At 33.4% G+C, this 17,468-nt stretch overlaps 1 long non-coding RNA gene and 2 pseudogenes across 1 annotated transcript; 2 read left to right on the top strand and 1 right to left on the bottom strand.

The window, feature by feature from the left end:
* Positions 1–1,230: 1,230 nt before the first annotated feature.
* Positions 1,231–2,001, top strand: LOC146925867 (uncharacterized; annotated as a pseudogene).
* Positions 2,002–5,152: 3,151 nt separating this feature from the next.
* Positions 5,153–6,113, top strand: LOC146925866 (F-box/LRR-repeat protein 16-like; annotated as a pseudogene).
* A 2,541-nt stretch (positions 6,114–8,654) lies between these two features.
* On the bottom strand, positions 8,655–12,706 carry LOC146925865 (uncharacterized). Its single transcript, XR_015008094.1, has 7 exons — positions 12,476–12,706; positions 12,351–12,402; positions 11,931–11,994; positions 10,016–10,194; positions 9,561–9,651; positions 8,984–9,065; positions 8,655–8,788 (listed from the first exon to the last, which is right to left on the bottom strand). It is a non-coding gene; the product is annotated as an uncharacterized LOC146925865 (long non-coding RNA).
* Positions 12,707–17,468: the final 4,762 nt, after the last annotated feature.

Raw genomic sequence — 17,468 nt, 5'->3', positions numbered from 1 at the left:
CAAGCTTCATCTGACCATTCTTTATTCATCAAACAAAAAGATACCAGTTTCACTATCATTCTTGTCTATGTTGATGATGTTATCCTTGCTGGTAATTCAATTTCTGAATTCACCACTATCAAGTCCATTTTGCATGATTTATTCAAAATTAAAGATTTGGGCCAGCTTAAATACTTCCTTGGACTTGAAGTTGCTCATTCTTCTAAGGGTATCTCTTTATGTCAGAGAAAGTACTGCCTTGACCTTATTGATGATTCAGGCTTACTTGGTGCTAAACCTGTTTCTACTCCATCTGATGCCAATGTCAAATTACACCATGATTCTAGTCCTCCTTACACTGACATTCCATCATATAGGAGACTCATAGGCAGACTATTATACTTGAATACAACTAGACCTGACATAACCTTTATCACACAGCAACTTTCTCAATTTCTCACCAATCCATCACAAACTCATTACAATGCTGGCATGAGAGTTCTCAAATATCTCAAGGGTTGTCCAGGTTCTGGTATATTCTTCCCCAGAGACTCAGATTTACACATTCAGGGGTTTTCAGATGCTGATTGGGCAGGATGCAAGGACACCAGAAGATCCATATCTGGTCAGTGTTTCTTCATAGGCAAGTCTCTTGTCTCATGGAGAACCAAGAAGCAGCTTACAGTGTCAAAATCTTCTTCAGAAGCTGAGTATAGAGCCCTAGCTTTAGCATCATGTGAAATGCAATGGCTTCTATATTTAATGAAGGATTTGAAGATTCAATGCACAAAGAAACCAGTTATATACTGTGACAATCTCAGTGCAATTCACATAGCTGCCAACCCTGTGTTTCATGAACGCACCAAGCACTTAGAGATTGATTGCCATATTGTTAGAGAGAAAGTCCAAGCAGGCATTCTGAAATTGTTGCCAGTTTCTTCAAAGGACCAAGTGGCAGATTTCTTCACTAAGTCTCTACTTCCTCAACCATTCAACAATCTTCTATCCAAGTTGGGGATGGTCAACATATACCAACCTCCAACTTGTGGGGGGCTATTACACCATGAGCAAAAGCTATCCAAAGAGAGTGAAACATAGAGTTACTTGGAGTACAAGTAACTAGCTTTAGTACAAGTAGCTTGAGTGCAGTACAATTAGCTTAAGTGTAGTACAGTTTCTAGCTTGTATAAATACTCTTGTACTTACTTCATTCTCAAGTAATAAGAATCATTTTCCATTTTCTTCAGTTTTATGACAATTATAAGAAATTCAACACGCGCTTTTCTTCACTGCCTCCTCAAAAGGCTCACCAGCCTCACCTCCCTTAACCTCACGCCCTCTAGTGGTGACCTCAACAAGCTTCTCTGCCAAATCTCTACTTTTCCATTGAAACTCACAACACTTGTTCTTTCCATCCAAGCCACCATCCCTGCAAATGGGTTGTGAGCTTTCTCTTAAAACATTACAACTTTGACCTCTCTAACATGTTCCTTCATTAAATCTATATATTAATGACACTGACCTGTTCCTCATTGCCGATTGTTTCCCCAATTTGAAGCTGCTTGATTTGAGATATTCATGTGATAATGTATCTGAAGAAGCTATTGTTCATGTTTTAATTGTTGTAACATTAGACATTTGGACTTAACCGGCTGCTTAAAATTGAAGCTATTTAAAATGAACTTTAAAGTTCCTAAACTGGAGGTGTTGAACTTGTCGATTACAAGAGTTGATGATGAAACACTTTATATGATAACAAAGAGTTGTCATGGAATTTTGCAACTGTTGTTGGTATATTGTGAGCGTGTCACAGAGAAGGGAGTGAAAGATGCGGTAAAAAACTGCACACAACTAAGAGAGATCAATTTGTGGGGTTGTAATAAAGTACATGGTAGCGTTGTTGCTTCAATGGTATTATCAAGGCCATCATTGAGAAGTATAACTGCTCCAGCTCCTTATCATTTTAGTGACACTGAGAGGGAACTCTTCTCTCGTCAAAATTGCCTTGTTCACATCTATTGAAACTACTCTGCTATGTTTGATCTCGGAAGTGTAAGTTTTTTTGTTTTTTTTAGATTTACTTGTTTGAGAAATTACCTTTTTTTAAAATAATTTTACAGTCAAACTTGATTTCTATTTTAATCCAACTTGCAAGCGTTAAATGTTGGATAAGGTTTCTTGTTGATATTATTTTACAAACTAAATTATTGATTATGCTGTCCTTTTTGTAAGAGACATGAGAAAATATTATTAGATGTTGATGAACTCATTTCATGTTCAAGATTAAAAGTTAGGATATGTGCTTGAATAGCAGAAGTTCCTGCTTTATCTCATACGGCAAAGTAATGTGAAGAAAAACAAGCAATGAAGATTTTAGGCTATATTAGATATTTAGTCCCTTATTGAATTTTCTAGTTTTATTTTGGTCCCATAACTAAAATTTCTAAGATTTTGGTCCATCAACTACACATCTGTTGGCCAATTTGATCCTTTTCGTTAGTTTTTAACCCCAAATATATAAGATGGAAAACATTAAAGATGGTACACCAAACACATCTAATTTAGCCAAGATTTTAAAATATGACACTCTACTTACGAATGGTACTTTTTCTACTCTTCCATTCCTTCCTATGGAGGTTTTCCGCATATTCATAGTTTTTATCAGTCGGTTTGTACGTGCTTTATTTATTGTGCAGAACTACTATTATACATAAAGAGTCTTCACTGAAGTTGTATGATTTTCCAGTTATTGTGATCAATGAGTGGCAGTGTAGAAAAATAAAGTCTTATTGAGTGGTTGCAGAAGAGGGAAATTGAAATTCACGGCGTGTTTCTCCCTTTTTATACTTGATACTTTTATTTTGTATTTCTTTTGTCAATACTCGATGAATGTGAAGAACACATAATGACGATTTTAAAAATTTATTTATGCAAATTATAATTTTTACTTACTCAGTACATTCATAGAGTTGAGTTAACTTCAAGAACACAAATGACAAGGAACATAGCAAAACTAAATCTGAATTGGTTGAGTTTGATATGACGGAAGCAGAACTCTAAATTCGAACACTGTCAATAGTTTCAGATGCTGAAGTTAGTACTAAACTGTATGAACTATAAATCTGTTGTGGCTACTATTGATCATATCTTTCATGAATGAAAGGAGGTTATGTAGGAGCTGGATAGAAAAAATATTCAAATGAAGGACTAGAGTTAGAGTCACGCTTGATGTCATTGAATAGAACACTGAGCCAAATCTTGGTCGTAGAAAATCGTCTTTATTTATATCGGGAAAATCATGTGCTATTGTTCAAATCCATAGTCAATCCTATTTTGGATAGGAGCAGTTGACAATTGAATCCAAATCCAATTTGTCCATTATTTTCATATGCGTACGTAGGAGTGTGAAAAGAAGGCCCGAATTTAAGTTGTTTATAAATAGTTGCGTTGAGTTTCTCAACCTTTTGACTTAGAGTAGTTTAAATTCTGTTGCGCATAACCTAATAAATTTGTCAAAGCATGCTGGGTTGGGATATAGCCTAATTTCATTCGCGATGTGATGTGAAGTGTTTAGTTTCCTCAACAATCTAATATTATAGTTTGTATTATCTTGTGATTATGATACTTTATCGCTTCTGGATCCTGCAGTGCATGCCTTTGTGTTTGGAAAGCATGTTGACTCTTGAAATGATATGTTCAATTAACCATCCAACAAAATATGATGAGTAGCGAGAGTCCCAGCAGTGAAGATGATCAGAAGAGGTTACAAGGATGAGAAATATTCACAGGATTAAGGAATGAGTGGGTTGAAAGCAGGGACGAACTTTAAATTAGTCAAACAATGATTGATTTGGGTTTAGATTTTGGTTTTACATTGGCCATCCATTTATTTTCAAACAATAAAGACCATTTTATTTTATGCTTATGCCTTCCCTCATCTATAATTGTATTTTGTCATGTCTTTTATAACTAAAGTCTTTGGAAATACCTATTTTTCAAAGTCTTCCGTTGCTTATGCTAACAATTCAATCAAACCCTTATTCTGAGTTAGTTTAGTTTTTAAGTTTCTGAAATCAATAATCTATAATGTTGCAATGTGGTCTGTTGTAGTATAAACAACAGTATTAAACTTGAGGGATATAAACTACAGTGACAAATAAAAGTTGAATACACTCAAACCAGACCCTTTTTTGAAATTTTTGTGAACTAGGGCTGACTTATAATTTGGATTCAAACTAATAAGTAGTATATAAAAAAATTGAATTCTCAAAGTGCGTGAAAATAATTTGTTTGAAGATAATAGTTTTTATTAGAGATAAATTGGTTTCAAAAGATGGTCAATTATCATGACCTGAGGTGCTAATGATAGCAAAAAAGTGTGTATGCCATGTGGAGTGTTTAGGTAGGACAAGGTTATGATGATGGATGCCACGGTAGCGTTTAGGTATTAGATATGGATTGAAGTATATGCGGTGTTGCTAATATATAGGTGTGGCTGATGCAAAATTTGAAAGTCAACAAAAGCAAGTTATCTTGTAATTGTTGTTGAAGCAGGGAAGCTATGGAGATGAAGTGTTCATATTCAAACAGAAGTGTCACGTTTGTATCTATGAATCAATAAGTGGAGGTGTTTCAGAGCTTCGAACGTGTGAGAAAACCTTAGTGCTGTATGCCAAAATAAGATTGAGGTGTTGGGAGTACGCAGCTGAGGAGGGTCATGGTTAATGAAGAATTTGTGTAACGCAAAATTTTAAAAGATAAGTAAAATTAAAAGTATTAGAGGTTTATGTAACAAATAGTTAAGGGATGATTAAGTACAAAAAATGTGGTCCTCGGACAATGCATAAAAATATGCAAGGTAGTTCAAATCCTAGCCACCACAAAAAAAAAAAAAAAAATACAAAAAATGTGAGTTAGGAGATATTTAAAATGGTTTCAGAGATTTATGTAACAAATAATTAAAGGATAAGTACAAAAATGTGTGATTTAGGAGATATGTAAAGTAGTTTCACTTAATGGATAAGTACAAGGATTTGTGTATGCACTTGTGATATTCATAACATCAACTCATATATAACCAAATCTCATTTTTTTTCTATCACTATAATCTAAACCTGCCATTAGGTTGACAATCTCATAACCTAATATAATTCTTCGGAAGTTCCATCAAACAATGAAAAAGAAGATGTTTACATCATTTTTCAGAGCTATATTCCAAAAGAAATGGTTTCTTCCTCAAAAAACAACAAACATATATTTACCTGATGATTGCTGGGAACATATCTTCAGAATCCTCAATGGCAACAATCATCATTACTACTTGAATACACTCTCTGTCGTTTCAAAACAGTTTCTCTCCATCACCAATCGTATTCGATTCTCTCTCACCGTCTGTAATCCAACAGTCCCTTTCCTCCCCCGTCTCTTACATAGATTCACCAACCTCACCTCGCTCCACCTCTTTTGCGATGACTACCGTTACGGTGAACTCCATGCTGCACTTTGTCAAATCTGTCAGTTCCCATTGAAACTAACATCCCTCAATATCTCTGGGAAACATTTTTTTTCCCACTAGTGGGTTGCGAGCCTTCTCCCAAAATATTACAGCTTTGACCTCTCTCACTTGTTCTGACGTTATCTTTATCCATGACACTGACCTCAACTTCATAGCCAATTGTTTTCCTCTGCTCGAAGTTCTCAACCTCAGTAACAATCCAACGTCCAAGAATTATTTTGGAATATTTGAAGACGGTATTGGTCAAATTTTAATGAGATGTCGTAACATAAGACATTTGAATTTAGCCTACTGTCCAAGATTGAAGCTACGTGGAATGAATTCTGTAGTTTCAAAATTGGAGGTGTTGAACTTGTCACATACAGTAGTTGACGATGAAACATTCTATGTGATCTCAAACTGTTGTCGCGGGCTTTTGCAATTGTTACTAAGTTTTTGTTGTGATGTCACAGAGAAGGGAGTGAAACATGTGTTAGACAACTGCACAGAACTGAGAGAGATTAGTCTGAGGTGCTGCTATAATGTCCATTCTGATGTTGTTGCCTCAATGATATCTTCACGGTCATCATTGAGAAAGATACGTTATCGTTTCAGCAACAAAGACAACGAACTCTTCTAGTGTCAAGGATGCTTTGTTTGCTAGTATTCGGAAATTGCTTTGCTATTATTTATTACTTTGTTATTATTGTTTCTATTTACTTGTTTTCATAACAAGTAAAATTGTTTTTCTATCATGTTAGGTTAGATCCAAATTAGGGGGGCAAAAACTCCACGTCTCTATCTTTTATTTGCACTTAAAACCAATAGTTCCAACTTGATTATGTATATTATTATGCAAAGAAATACATTTCGTAAGTACAAAATTGGGGTTTATGATTCAGAGATTTTGTCATGATATACTGCTTGATCTGCTTTACTAATTTATGAATAATGGTTTCCCTAGCTGACTGTATATATGTTTCATGTTGAATTTTAGATTTCTTATCACATTGTAAGTAGATGTTTGATTTATTTAGAATTGGCATGATACTTTTTAGATGTTTCATGGTTCTTTCTTTGAAGATGATATCCTTTTCTTCCACATGGAATACAATTTTTTTGCTTGGAATACAATCAAGTCTGTTGTGGACAAGAGGTTCCTACATGTTTTTTCACCGTAATTCTCAATTTCAAAATAGCTAAATTTAGAAGGAAATATATTAGAACAAATATTGTTAGGTTTATGAAAAGTTAATCAAGAAGAATTTTCGGATTTCCGTTCTCTCAAGTTCAACAATATTGCATAACTTGTGGAGTGTGCAACCATACATTGTTAGATCTTGTGTTGTGGGACTGTTGCAAAATTTGAACTACTAGAAGCAAATGAAGAAGATAGTGGTGATTGTACATAAATTCCAAAGAGTGTGTGGACATAGGAAGCTTTATGTTTGATTCACCCCAACCTGCTTATGTCAACCGAATGCAAAAGGTCATTCTGGCTAATCCCTTTCAAGATACTTTGGAATCCTTGACGTGACTTGAACACTCACACCAAGCTTATCGATCAATGTTAGTTTACATAATAAAGTTCTCTCAATTACTAATAAATTATTTAATATTATTTTTGGTAGGATTTTAACTCACAAGAATGAGATTTTGTCTCTTTTTCTGCCTCCAAATGTCCCTATTTATATAGAAATTTCTGACCTTTGCAAAAGTGATACAACTCTTAGAAAGAGTTTTTGCAATGACAGGATGTAATCGTTGACACAGTGGTGAAAGGAAGCGCTCATTCACATGTACCCGTGTCATGAGTTTGAATGCCATCAAACATAACTTTTCACGCATCCACACCCTTGAACGAAACAAATACAACCATTGAACTACTGAATCAGATTACAAGATTAAATGTATTTAACCATTACAACTTTCTAAATCAGGCATTAGACCTTTCCATTGAAATAAGCTCCTTTCATGTAAGAGAATGTCATATGGGTAGACAGCATGTTGTCAAATTGTCTATGTTTCTTGATGATTTGATGTCTATAAACCCTAGCGATTGTTCAAAACTCACACAATCAGCCTTGTTTTCACTCGTTAGTAATTGTTCTTCACTTAGCATGATCAAAATGGAAAGGACATCTTTTGGGAAAATGAGTGTAGAGAATTTTAATTCTTTTGTGGATTTCGTTGTAAGCACTCAATTAAAGTGTCTCTATTTGACTTCCAATATATGGCTAAGAGATGAAAGCATTAAACTGTTTGCTTCCATTTTCCCCAATTTGCAACTGCTTGATCTAAGCTATTGCTATGACATATCTGGTATTTGTCAAGTTTTGAGGAGATGTCGTAACATTAGACATTTGAACTTAGCCGGGTGTTCAAGTGTGAAGTTGCGTGGAGTGATCTTTGATCACTACTACAGAAATGACATTTCACATCAGTGGAAATTGACTTTTCACATCGGGTCCTAGCCGATGTAACTAGAGGTGATGTTGAATGTCCGTAACATTTCACATCGGGTAATGAACCATTGTGATAAGCCTTTTTCCACATCGGGCAGTAATCCACTGATTTGATATGTGATTATTAAATACTAAAGAAGAGCTTTTCACAACGGCTGTACTATTGTAACTGATGTCAAATAAGTATAATTCACATCAGCTATAAGATTCACCGATGTGAATTTAAGTTCCATATATTATTCAAATTCATATTTCACATCAGCTAACATTCCCACCGATGTGAAAAATACTGATATAATATTATCAATATTGAGTAGCTTACTGCAGTAGCAAATCTGCAACAAATCAGAACCCACAAGGTTGCAACCTCTATTGTCACAGCAGATGTGTCTTGTCCATTGAACTGAAATAAGGTTGCAACCTCTTCTATTTGTTTAATAATAATAATAATAATAATAATAATAATAATAAATAAACCGTCTGTCATAATAAATAAGGACAATGGATTCTATTGAATATATGACCTAAGTCAATAAGCTAATATTAAAGCGACAGAAGGTACAGAACAAGAAAACAGAATCCACAGTTTTCTGAGGTATGTAACAACTTTCCTCATGAACTAACTTGTCAGAAAATGCCAAGTAAAACTTTTTATGGATGAGAGAATGTCATAACTCCACTAACATCTACAGTTTCAATGAGGATAACAAGGTTCAACTGTCTGGACAACTTCAATGACATTACCTTGCAGCAGAAGCAAGTTTGAAACCATAGTACTGAAGCTTTACTTTCCTGCAACCTTCAGTTACTACAACTGCCCACATAGTGACTATGGTGAAGAGACCCAATACTGCAAGCACATAAGGAACAGGCCATTTCATTATATTTTGTCCCATATGGAAGAAAACTACTCAATATAAATGCTCCTATATGCCAAACTCAAGATACCAGACATGTTACTACAGCAAGTCCAAATTTAAGCTAGAGGCAACAGAAAGGGAGGATAAAATTTCAAAAGCCATTTTTTTTGCATACAGTCATGTACCTGAAAGTTGAGTTACCATTTTATGTAATGTATCCATATACCCTATCAGTATTCCAACACATGAAAAGAGATGAACCTTGACCTGAAGAAGGCAAAGAAGGCAAATATCAAATGAATTAATAAATAGTAATGATAAAAGCAAACATCCAATGTGTGTCATCGGTGTGTCTTTCAATTGAAATGGCATAATGACTTGAGTATAGAGAATAATAAAAGTCTTCTTATCCTTTTGCAATAAAAGTCTTCTTATCCTTTTGCAGTATGGTAGATAGACAAAGCATTTTGAAAAGGATCGATACAACCGTAAATAGAAATTGTAGAATAACATAGGAAAAATCATAAAAGTTACATGATAAAAGCCATTTGTTTATCATTTACGGTTTAAGATTACATGACTCCAAAGTCCTGAATGAAAAGACAGGTCACTGAGGAACGTCTACATGGTATATATGTACATTTTTGGACATCCAAAATTTATATTCATGCATAATTTTTCCCATCATATGCTCTGGTTATCTTTAAATTTTTTAACTCAAATCAAGTATGATAAAGTCAAAAGTTGTGGTAAGAAAAATACCAAATCCAGATTCTGATATGGTATCACATATCCATGTAATAGTCATTGCACCACAAACCAACAACAAGGTTGTCACCATAACATGTTGAACCTACAAAAGCAACACATCTTTTAACAAGACTTCAGACCAAGAGTTGTTCCACCATATTTATGGTTCAGTAAAACTATGAAAAACAAGCAAAGAAAATGAGATCCGTATCTTTATAAAGCATAAAACAAAGAAATGAAATTTAGGATAACAATTTATAATGTAACAAAGACCGTTGATATGTCACTGCTATGTCCAACAATTGATAAGACTGCCTAAATACATCTGCCAGGATTACGATATATAGAAAACCATCTTTTTAACCTTCCCGGCTTATGCTATCAAATTTTGAGGAAATATCAATAGTTAAATTATTTGTTAGATTATTTAATTTTTGCTTTAAAAATATTTTTTTTATAAAGAGTACCTGTAGCTAGCAGCGTAAACTGGACAGCAACAGATCTGGTGTAGTTTGCAGGCACCTCTCCGCCAAACCACAGTTGGAATCCTTCCTTAATTGATTTGTTCAAGTGTAACTCAGATGCAATTCTATTAACCTTTAGAAGCTGGCTGCTATGTGCGTGACAGTGCAGAATACAAGTCCAACTGTTAATAGCATTTATACAAGTCCAACTGTTAATATGGGAGCAGTCCAACTGCGAACTAAGACACATGTTGACAAGTTAACAAAATGAACTGAAAGTGAAGCTCCTATATGTACTAAAAGGTATATCAGAGATTTTTGTTGTTGGTTCATATGATAAATGATACTCTGCTGTATTTTTTTCTTGACAAATATGAGAGTGATACTATTGACAAACTAATGTTGTATCATCAGATAAATACATTGTTATGTTTGTTGTGCATGGATTTATGCAAAAAAATAGTGTTGATGTTAATAATAATCGAACATGTCAGTTTGATTAAAAAAGTTGTGATGATCTTATATGTTACTCTAATATTATACATGCTCTTAAAAGTGTCTGAAATGCACTGATTTTTAATATGCTCCCTTATTGCTATATCTGCTCTTTATCCACCTTTGTTAATATATATATATATATATATATATATATATATATATATATATATATATATATATAAGTATCTTACTTTAAGCATGTCATCCCTGAACCGCAAATACATTTCATATTTTAGATTATCTTACTTTAGTTGAAAAATGAATAAGATGAATGATGAACAAGGTTAAATTCTTATGGCTTAGTTAGTTTAAAATCACGCTGCATATTTGCTTTATGGCTTATCTAACATTATTTACTTCAATGCACATTGGTTTGAATAAAGTAGTTGAATATGTATGATTTATTAGTATTCATGGCACTGATGGTCTTATACGCTACTCTACTATTATATATGCTCTTTAGTGACCACAATGATGAGCAAGATTAGATTCCTATGGCTTATTTAAATTAAACTCCCGCTGCACATCTATTTTACTGCTTATCCAACATTATTTGCTTCAATGCACATTAGTCTGGTTTAAAATTAAATAAAAGGCACAAGAACTATTGGATATGATTATAACCAGTTTAAATTGTTATCTTAGTTATAAGTGGCATTGGTTTATTAGTCATGAGTTGTTAAAAGTCTATATAATGTTAGAGTCAAGGTAAAACCTTTGGTTCTGTTCTAAGACCTTGGATAATGAAAAATATGTATGCCATCTTTCATTGTGCAGTGTGGTAAAATTCATGCAACTATAAGGAAGAATTTGTTACCAATTTTTAAGAATCAAATTGATGAGGGTTCAACTTATGTTTTGGAGAAATTCATGGTTGCTCAAAATGATCCTAGATTCAAGACTGCAAGCCATATGTATAAATTCCATACAGACTTTTCAACTCTATGCCTTTCCTAAAGATCTTGACAACCCACAAGGAAGATCGTTTGTCTGGTTAATGAGTTCTCAAACAAATCAAGCCCTATGTAGCACCGACACTCCATGTTGAAAGTGTGTCTAGTGTCCGACAACAATGCATGTACAAGTTGCATTCAATTATATATATACCATTTTCTCATGTTATTTACCAATGTCCACGTGTCCGTGCTTCGCAGATCAAAGGCGTTACTTACTTTTACTCACGAAAAGGAAAAGAGGACAAACTTAGTAACACCAACACTAGTTTATATCACTTAGTTCCTTGACTCTAACATCTATGCATTAAGCTTTTTCCTTAACTCTAACATCAATTTACTTAAATCATCTAACTTAACTCTAACATCAATTTCCTTAAATCATAAAAAAAAAAAAACAATAAATAAAGTAACAAAAAAACACTTTATGAACAGATCAAAAAAAGTGAAGAAACAATAGACAATACCAGCCAAATCCGCGTGCGGAACCGCGTGACGCACAAGCATCTCTTCATCCTCCTGCTGTTGTTGCTACAAAACCAAAAATAAAATAAAATAAATACCAGAACATAAACAAAATCACCATCACACTTTTGATCGACTAAACACACAATCCCTAATAAAATCCCTGAAATCTAAAACAAAATGCAACAAAATTGTACGAAAATTCAACTAAACAAAATCAAAACCAGTCCCTAAACGAAAACCTCATCACTTCTAGTTCTAACCACACAAAACTCAATTTCAACATCAAATACAACATTTATACAAAAATTGAAAAAGGAATTAAATAAAAATCATGCAATAACAAGAAATTGAAAAAAATTAAAAGCAAAATAGGAAAAACGAAACGAAAAACGAGATTAGCGAAGAAAGAGTGAGGTTACGTCAATGGGAGAAGGAGTCATGACGGTTATGGAAAACCCATATTTTCATAACCTGAAAAATTCATAAAAATTAGGGTTAAATAGAAATCACAGTATGATAACCCATTTACTTCTTGAAAACTGACCGGAGAAGAGCTTTACTTTCAGTGACAGCGAGAACCATAGCGAGAAACGGCGAGGCAGTGAGAACAACGGCGAGAACAACATCGACTGAGACAATTTATTGAGTGAAACGTTGAATGAAACGTTGAGGAACGACGACGATTTATTGAGTGAGAACGATGGCTTTCAATGAGTGAGATTAGGAGCAGAAAATGGTTTAACGCGTGAATCGTGAAGGTTAAGAGAAAGGGGATCTGAGATCTACAGGAAGAGTTTTCTATTGGTTAAGAGAAGTTTAGTCTAAATTACGGAATTGCCACCGCTTTTGTTTTCCCCTCACTTCAAAAATCCACTGATGGGAAATGTTATTGGTTATTTAGTTTTCCCCTCAGCTACTTCGGTCCACTGATGTGAAGGATAAATCTAACTTCAATAAAATTTCAAAAATGCCACCGTGCTAGCTTTCCCTTCAGCTATTTTGTCCACTGATGTGAAATCCCTGTTGTGAAATGTATATTTTCTTGTAGTGGATGTTCCTAAGCTGGAGGTATTGAAATTGTCACATACAAGAGTTGATGATAAAGCACTCTATGTAATCTCAAAGAGTTGTTTTGGTATTTTGCAACTGTTACTGGAATCATGTGAAGGTGTCACAAACAAGGGAATGAAGCATGTGGTGAAAAACTGCAAACAACTTATGGAGATCAATTTAATTGGTTGTGATAAAGTGCATGGTAATATTATTGAGAAGATGGTATTTCGAATGCAATCATTGAGAAAGATAACCGTTCCACGTCGTTATCGTTTCAGTAGCGAAAAGAGGGAACTCTTTTTGTGTCATGGATGCCTTGTTCGTTAGCATTTTGAAATTGCTCTTATGAACATTGGTCATTTTGATGACATACTAAGGAGTGATAATTACATCCTTGTTCTTGACTGATTAATTTTTTTTACTCTAATTAGATATGTGTGATTTGATTATTTTGTATATGATTTGATTGACTTTATATGTAATTTCAACTTATCTAACAATATGATTTTGCTGTTATTATTATTATTATTGTGAATCATAATTTGTGATTGTGATTTTTTTAATCAATATTTCTCTTTTCATAACAATGGCTATATCTGATAGGTACCTTAAAATCATGTATTGTCAAGACTTATTTTCTCCCTTTAGATGTACGTTATGCTTGTGAAAATATCCTTGTTTTCACTCTATGGTGTTCTTTACTTGTAAGTCTTGTACTATTGATCTCATGCTATTAGTGGTTCAGATTTTAGAGACAGGTTCCATATAATCAAGATTTGGCCACTGTCCTCCACTTTTCCCTGAAGCATATTCCTTAATGTACTGGCTTTTCAAACCAACCACAACTCTTAGAATTTTTATTTTTATGGAGTAAATAAATGTTTGCACTTCTTCGCTGCCAGGTTGAACGCTTCTTCACCAAGCTATCAAGAAATTGGTTCCACTTTGTTTCCATTTTCCATTTTCACTCATTCATTTCTTCATTAAATACAGATTTAACTTGGGTACAAATAAGCATTATTGCTCGCTAACTCTAGATATTGTTTTAAAGAGTTTAAGTTTTGATTTTCTTATTTTTGAAGAATCTATATAATGGAGTGGTTGGTGGAGGGAGGAGGGGGAACATGTCCATTAAATGCATCTTCTTGGTGGAAGGTGATCGTTTCTTTAGAGGAGGGCGTTGGATCAAATGGTTTAACCGGAGGTGGAGAGGCATGTCAGGGACGGTGGGAAGATAAGTGGAGGTGAACTTCACTGTTATGTGAACAATTTCCAAGAATTTTTACAAAGACTTGAAAGATGCTTCCGTTAACGAAATTAAATGTGGGAATTGACCAATGGTTTTGGGAAATTAAAAGGATTAAGGAATGAGTGGGACTAACTTTTATATTAGTCAAGAAATGATTGATTTAACCTTAAATTAGTTAAAAGGATGAGAAATGTTTTATTTTCAAACTACAAAGACCATTTTATTTTATGCATATGCCTTCTCTCATCTATAATAGTCTTTTGAAATACCTATTTTTCAAAATTTTCCGTAGCTGAGACTAACAATTCAATCCGACTCTTATTCTGAGTTAGCTTAGTTTTGAAGTATCTGAAATCAATTGTCTAAAATAAAAGTTGTGGTCTATTGCAGTATAAACATCAATATAAAACTTGAGGGTTATAAACAACAGTATAAAATAAAAGTTGAATACATTGAATTTATGTATGGACACGCAGTAAGAAAAAAATTATGTGGACATGGTTCATATATAAAATATTTGAGGTAGCAATATCAAACACTACACTGGGACATAGTTCAGACCAACATATGGCAGTTGTGCTAACGGATACGATCAATTATGATAGGACATTTACCCTTCACAATGTCAAAGGGTGCATTTATTTCAGAAATTGGGGTAGCAATGGATGGCATTCTGTGGTGAAAATGAATGGTACACTGTCAGCATGTTGCAAGGGCCGTAAACTTATAAGAAGTCACTGCTTGGATGGAAAACCAATAGTTGGAGATGTTTGTGAAAATTACCTTGCTGATATGTATACTACATCATAATTGGGATCTAATAACATTTGAAAAATACTACTAAATCATGAAAAGTGTTACTAATTATATTTAGTAACACTTGAACAATTGTTACATAACATGAGCAAGGGCCGTAAACTTATAAGAAGTCACTGCTTGGATGGAAAACCAATAGTTGGAGATGTTTGTGAAAATTACCTTGCTGATATGTATACTACATCATAATTGGGATCTACTAACATTTGAAAAATACTACTAAATCATGAAAAAATACTACTAAATCACGAAAAATGTTACTAATTATATTTAGTAACAATTGAACAATTGTTACATAACATGAAGTTTTTTTTAAATTAGCCCACCCAAGTTTTTTTTTTAAATTAGCCCACCCAAATTGACACCGGTGAGAATCGAACATGAGACCTCGAGGAGGAGCACACTCCCAGGTCCCAAGCCTATACCACTAGGCCAACCCAAGTGGGTTAACATGAAGTTTATTTAAATTTATAAACTATGGTTTAGGAAGATGATGATTATGTAGTGTTGTTATTGGATTTCCAAACTGTTGTATTTGGTTTTCCAAATTCTAAAATGAATATCAACCGAAATTTTTATTAGGTTGAGTCACGACCAGATCGCTCTCTTTAAGAATATTAATGGCACTACCCAAAATTGTGCAAGGGAGATTATCAACCACGTCACCTCCAGGATAAAACAAGTCCAGCTACAACTGTGCGGTTAACAACTGCACTGTAGAAAACGGTTCGAGATTTACACCCTCAAATGTGGTACTAAGACCACTCTTTAATACTGAAACCACTTTAATATAGTATTGTTACCACTCTCTCTTATGGTGCTGAGACCACTCAAATATGGTGTTACCACCATTCAAACTTTAATTTCTCAAAACTATCAATATGGCTACGACCATTCAAATATGGTGATACCACTATTTCGATTTTTTAATTTCTCCTCAATTAGAAAAATATTGAAATAATATTTATATACTATTAAGATCATTCTTAATTTCGACGGGAGTTTATTGTTACAAAAAAGGACAATGATCTTAAAAGTACTCTTTATTGCGAAGGGACATACATTATTGAAGGGACTATGTTTTTAAGACCTTTCTTAATTCCGAAAGGACATTATACCGATTAGGGACTAAGGTCTTAAGAATACTCTTAATTCTGAAGGGACAGAAAAAGGAGACGAGGAGAAGAATAGCTCGTTAACACAAGCTGGAGGGAGAAGACAGAAAGAGTTCTCGACAACTCATTAGAAACTCTTTGGTGTAATTTTTGAACTGAGTGGAGTCCTCTATTTATATAGAGATTTTGTATCTGTTTTAACAAAAATTGCGAAAGATAGGAAATTCAGTTGAATTCATATTATTATTTTTATCACAACCACGATAAGCTAAATTTATGGGAAGTAATATTCACCAATAAAAATAATAATTATTGTTATTTCTATCATTATCAAGTATTTAAAATTAAATACCGTAATTTAAACACTACTAATGTGTGTTTTCTATTTTATATGGGACCCTCACATTTTTAAATTTACACAACATTAGATCAAAGTATAGTTACTTAAAACGTAAAAAAAAAAAAAAAAGTATAGTTACTTGATGTTTAATCTTCCAACATCGCACCAATGTTCCAACATGTAGCAGTTCACTTAAATTATTTTAAAACAATAGTATGCCTCTCTAGATATATCGGTTGATTTGTTTTCTTGTAAGACTAATATGTCATTGTCATTTAACTCTATGTTTTGAACAAGATGGTTATGTTTGAATGATTGGATCCTTAACTTACAAAGTGGAATGCAGGGGAGAATAAATATTTGTGAAGGAAATAAATTGACATGGTTTTGGATGATTTTAATTTGACGAAATGAATAGCAGAAATATTTGAAAGACAAGTTTGTGTTATGCAAAGACAAGTTCGTGTTATGCAAATATTTTAAGTAGTAGCAGATTTGATGATAGTTTTGTTGCAAGAGTATAAAGCTTAATGTAAGTGATTATAATGTTAAACTATATTAAGGGCATTTGTAGCAGAAATATGTTCAATTAAAACATAGTTAATTTTCAAACTTCTAAAATCTTTTCATATATTGATTATTGTTAATTATTTGCTTAATTTCATGGTGATATGGTATTGTTCTATTTTGATGTTCTAAGACGTAATGGTGTAGTCAAATAAAAAAACTGAATTTCCCTATTCCATCTCAGTGTTACCTTTCAACGTATTTCTTGCTTCTATGTTATATTTTTTCTACCATAAACCTACAATCATTAAATTTAAATTTGAAAAATTAATAAGGGTAATTTTGTCAAAAACATCCGACTAATTTTTTTTATAGATACTGAAAATTAGTAAATAACTGGTTAAATTTTGAGTTATATTACCGTCTTTCCGTTCTTTTCATTGCGATACCGTTTGAA

Source organism: Medicago sativa, chromosome 4 (genome assembly GCF_051527215.1).
Source record: "Medicago sativa cultivar Bolivia chromosome 4, Bolivia_mono, whole genome shotgun sequence".
NCBI lineage: Eukaryota > Viridiplantae > Streptophyta > Magnoliopsida > Fabales > Fabaceae > Medicago > Medicago sativa.
This window is presented reverse-complemented; position numbering and strand designations above follow the sequence as displayed.